Here is a 5,835-nt window from a genome sequence, read left to right on the forward strand (position 1 = left end):
TAAACCAGGGGTGTATCCAGATGGAAAGAGGGTGTTGGGGGGGTGCCCTTCACCACACCCCTTGATTAAAGGTCCACTTTTGAAGCAAAAATCTATTTAAGCATAAAAATTCAAAAAGAAAAAATAATATAGCACCTTCAACTGCACCACAGACTAAAACAGTTGAATGTGGTCTATTAAACATTAGGTCTCTCTCTTCTAAGTCCCTGTTGGTAAATGATATAATAATTGATCAACATATTGATTTATTCTGCCTTACAGAAACCTGGTTACAGCAGGATGAATATGTTAGTTTAAATGAGTCAACACCCCCGAGTCACACTAACTGTCAGAATGCTCGTAGCACGGGCCGGGGCGGAGGATTAGCAGCAATCTTCCATTCCAGCTTATTAATTAATCAAAAACCCAGACAGAGCTTTAATTCATTTGAAAGCTTGACTCTTAGTCTTGTCCATCCAAATTGGAAGTCCAAAAACCAGTTTTATTTGTTGTTATCTATCATCCACCTGGTCGTTACTGTGAGTTTCTCTGTGAATTTTCGGACCTTTTTGTCTGACTTAGTGCTTAGCTCAGATAAGATAATTATAGTGGGTGATTTTAACATCCACACAGATGCTGAGAATGACAGCCTCAACACTGCATTTAATCTATTATTAGACTCTATTGGCTTTGCTCAAAAAGTAAATGAGTCCACCCACCACTTTAATCATATCTTAGATCTTGTTCTGACTTATGGTATGGAATAGAAGACTTAACAGTATTCCCTGAAAACTCCCTTCTGTCTGATCATTTCTTAATAACATTTACATTTACTCTGATGGACTACCCAGCAGTGGGGAATAAGTTTCATTACACTAGAAGTCTTTCAGAAAGCGCTGTAACTAGGTTTAAGGATATGATTCCTTCTTTATGTTCTCTAATGCCATATACCAACACAGTGCAGAGTAGCTACCTAAACTCTGTAAGTGAGATAGAGTATCTTGTCAATAGTTTTACATCCTCATTGAAGACAACTTTGGATGCTGTAGCTCCTCTAAAAAAGAGAGCTTTAAATCAGAAGTGCCTGACTCCGTGGTATAACTCACAAACTTGTAGCTTAAAGCAGATAACCCGTAAGTTGGAGAGGAAATGGCGTCTCACTAATTTAGAAGATCTTCACTTAGCCTGGAAAAAGAGTCTGTTGCTCTATAAAAAAGCCCTCCATAAAGCTAGGACATCTTTCTACTCATCACTAATTGAAGAAAATAAGAACAACCCCAGGTTTCTTTTCAGCACTGTAGCCAGGCTGACAAAGAGTCAGAGCTCTATTGAGCTGAGTATTCCATTAACTTTAACTAGTGATGACTTCATGACTTTCTTTGCTAACAAAATTTTAACTATTAGAGAAAAAATTACTCATAACCATCCCAAAGACGTATCGTTATCTTTGGCTGCTTTCAGTGATGCCGGTATTTGGTTAGACTCTTTCTCTCCGATTGTTCTGAGTTATTTTCATTAGTTACTTCATCCAAACCATCAACATGTTTATTAGACCCCATTCCTACCAGGCTGCTCAAGGAAGCCCTACCATTATTTAATGCTTCAATCTTAAATATGATAAATCTATCTTTGTTAGTTGGCTATGTACCACAGGCTTTTAAGGTGGCAGTAATTAAACCATTACTTAAAAAGCCATCACTTGACCCAGCTATCTTAGCTAATTATAGGCCAATCTCCAACCTTCCTTTTCTCTCAAAAATTCTTGAAAGGGTAGTTGTAAAACAGCTAACTGATCATCTGCAGAGGAATGGTCTATTTGAAGAGTTTCAGTCAGGTTTTAGAATTCATCATAGTACAGAAACAGCATTAGTGAAGGTTACAAATGATCTTCTTATGGCCTCGGACAGTGGACTCATCTCTGTGCTTGTTCTGTTAGACCTCAGTGCTGCTTTTGATACTGTTGACCATAAAATTTTATTACAGAGATTGGAGCATGCCATAGGTATTACAGGCACTGCGCTGCGGTGGTTTGAATCATATTTGTCTAATAGATTACAATTTGTTCATGTAAATGGGGAATCTTCTTCACAGACTAAAGTTAATTATGGAGTTCCACAAGGTTCTGTGCTAGGACCAATTTTATTCACTTTATACATGCTTCCCTTAGGCAGTATTATTAGACGGTATTGCTTAAATTTTCATTGTTACGCAGATGATACCCAGCTTTATCTATCCATGAAGCCAGAGGACACACACCAATTAGCTAAACTGCAGGATTGTCTTACAGACATAAAGACATGGATGACCTCTAATTTCCTGCTTTTAAACTCAGATAAAACTGAAGTTATTGTACTTGGCCCCACAAATCTTAGAAACATGGTGTCTAACCAGATCCTTACTGTGGATGGCATTACCCTGACCTCTAGTAATACTGTGAGAAATCTTGGAGTCATTTTTGATCAGGATATGTCATTCAAAGCGCATATTAAACAAATATGTAGGACTGCTTTTTTGCATTTACGCAATATCTCTAAAATCAGAAAGGTCTTGTCTCAGAGTGATGCTGAAAAACTAATTCATGCATTTATTTCCTCTAGGCTGGACTATTGTAATTCATTATTATCAGGTTGTCCTAAAAGTTCCCTAAAAAGCCTTCAGTTAATTCAAAATGCTGCAGCTAGAGTACTGACGGGGACTAGAAGGAGAGAGCATATCTCACCCATATTGGCCTCTCTTCATTGGCTTCCTGTTAATTCTAGAATAGAATTTAAAATTCTTCTTCTTACTTATAAGGTTTTGAATAATCAGGTCCCATCTTATGTTAGGGACCTCAGTAGTACCATATCACCCCAATAGAGCGCTTCACTCTCAGACTGCAGGCTTACTTGTAGTTCCTAGGGTTTGTAAGAGTAGAATGGGAGGCAGAGCCTTCAGCTTTCAGGCTCCTCTCCTGTGGAACCAGCTCCCAATTCAGATCAGGGAGACAGACACCCTCTCTACTTTTAAGATTAGGCTTAAAACTTTCCTTTTTGCTAAAGCTTATAGTTAGGGCTGGATCAGGTGACCCTGAACCATCCCTTAGTTATGCTGCTATAGACGTAGACTGCTGGGGGGGTTCCCATGATGCACTGTTTCTTTCTCTTTTTGCTCTGTATGCACCACTCTGCATTTAATCATTAGTGATTGATCTCTGCTCCCCTCCACAGCATGTCTTTTTCCTGGTTCTCTCCCTCAGCCCCAACCAGTCCCAGCAGAAGACTGCCCCTCCCTGAGCCTGGTTCTGCTGGAGGTTTCTTCCTGTTAAAAGGGAGTTTTTCCTTCCCACTGTAGCCAAGTGCTTGCTCACAGGGGGTCGTTTTGACCGTTGGGGTTTTACATAATTATTATATGGCCTTGCCTTACAATATAAAGCGCCTTGGGGCAACTGTTTGTTGTGATTTGGCGCTATATAAAAAAATTGATTGATTGATTGATTGATACTACTACTACTTATAGTAATAATACAGTTGTATGTACAGTGAGAAAAATAAGTATTTGAACACCCTGTGATTTTGCAAGTTCTCCTACTTAGAAATCATGGAGGGGTCTGAAATTTCATCTTAGGTGCATGTCCACTGTGAGAGACATAATCTAAAAAGAAAAAAAAAATCCGGAAATCAGAACGTATGATTTTTTTAAATAATTTATTTGTGTTACTGCTGCAAATAAATATTTGACCCTCTAGAAAAACAGAGGTTAACAGTTGGTACAGAAACATTTGTCTGCCCTTACAGAGGTCAGTCGTTTCCTGTAGTTTTTCACCAGGTTTTCACACACTGCAGCAGGGATTTTGGTCCACTCCTCCATACAGATCTTTCAGGTTTGGAGTTTCAGCTCCCTCCAAAGATTTTCTATTGAGTTCAGGTCTGGAGACTGGCCAGGCCACTCCAGGACCTTGAAATGCTTCTTATGGAGCCCCTCCTTAGTTGCCCTGGCTGTGTGTTGGGGTCATTGTCATGCTGAAGACCCAGCCATGACCCATCTTCAATGCTCTTACTGAGGGAAGGAGGTTGTTTGCCAAAATCTTGTAATACATGACCCCATCCATCGTCCCTTCAATACGGTGCAGTTGTCCTGTCCCCTTTGCTGAAGAGCACCCCCAGAGTATGATGTTTCCACCCCCATGCTTCACGGTTGGGATGGTTTTCTTGGGGTTGTTCTCATCCTCTAAACATGGTAAGTGGAGTTGATACCAAAAAGCTCTATTCTGGTCTCATCTGACCACATGACCTTCTCCATGCCTCCTCTGGATCATCCAGATGGTCACTGGTGAACTTCAAACGGGCCTGGACATGTGCTGGCTTGAGCAGGGGGACCTTGCTGCCCTGCAGGATTTTAAACCATGACAGCATCATGTGTTACTAATGTAATCTTTGTGACTGTGGTCCCAGCTCTCTTCAGGTCATTGACCAGGTCCTGCTGTGTAGTTCTGAGCTTTCTCAGAATCATTCTTACCCCACAAAGTGAGATCTTGCATGGAATCCCAGACCAAGGGAGATTGACAGTCATCTTGTGTTTCTTCCACTTTCTAATAAATAATCATAACAGTTGTTGTCTTCTACCAAGCTGCTTGCCTGTTGTCCTGTAGTCCATCCCAGCCTTGTGCAGGTCTACAGTTTTGTCCCTGGTGTCCTTACACAGCTCTTTGATGGACAGGTTGGAGTGTGATTGTGTGAACAGGTATCTTTTATACAGAAGTTCAAACAGGTGCAATTAATACAGGTAAAGAGTGAAGAATAAGAGGGCTTCTTAAAGAAAAATGAACAGGTCCGTGTGAGCCAGAATTCTTACTGGTTGGTAGGTGTTCAAATACTTATTTGCAGCAGTAACATACAAATAAATTAAATAATTAAATTAAATTTTGTAGCAGCTACAACTCGTCCTCACCTCTTAAAGTGCGGTGACAACAGCACACCTGCACTGAGCTTTACAAAGACATTTTTACGCTTTTGTTCGTCCTTTATTTATAATTCTGAGCTGAGCCGCTCCGTATCTGCTCGTTAAAAACAGCTGATCCTCCGCGACGTGTCAACAACTAACACTATTTTCCACTCAAATGCACCTAAACTCTCTTTCTGAGCACCACATGATGTGAAAACACAATAAAACTTTCTTACCTGTAAATCTGGTCATGTTTTCTGCATAAATAAATGTTATCCATTCTTTGTGCTCAAACGCCAAAGCAGGGGCGAATCCAGATGGAATGGGGGTGTGGGGCAGGGATGTGCCCCCCTCACAACACCCCTAGATTAAAGGTCCAGTTTACTACAACTACTAATACTACTTAAAATAATAATAATTTCGACAAGTAAAATGTTTAGAGAGAATTTAAATGTTAGAAAAATGTTAGAAACAATTTTATAGTTACATTTATAAACAATGTAGGTTAGAAATAAATATGAGGTCAAGAAAGAGGTCTTTATTTTACTTTTTATAAAACAAGTATTTTCATTGAAGTCAAGAAAGGGTGACTATAAAGTGAGTTTGGCAAAACAGGTATCATTGTCATGTTGAGGTGGCAGAGGGTTGTTGTCAGCAGCTGGGGAAAGTAACTAAAAAAGTAACTAGTAATCTAACTTAGTTACTTTACAATTGAGTAATCAGTAAAGTAACTAAGTTACTTTTTCAAGGAGTAATCAGTAATTGTAATCAGTAATTACTTTTTCAAAGTAACTGTGGCAACACTGGATACCGGTATGCAAACCCTCCTATTGGTGCATAAACTGGTAGATCAGCCCTTAGTCATGATTGATTGTGGCCTGGACCAATGAGGTGAGGGGCAGGCCAATTACCCCTCCATCTCGGGCCTCGGTTGGG

Source organism: Thalassophryne amazonica, chromosome 1 (assembly GCF_902500255.1).
Source record: "Thalassophryne amazonica chromosome 1, fThaAma1.1, whole genome shotgun sequence".
NCBI lineage: Eukaryota > Metazoa > Chordata > Actinopteri > Batrachoidiformes > Batrachoididae > Thalassophryne > Thalassophryne amazonica.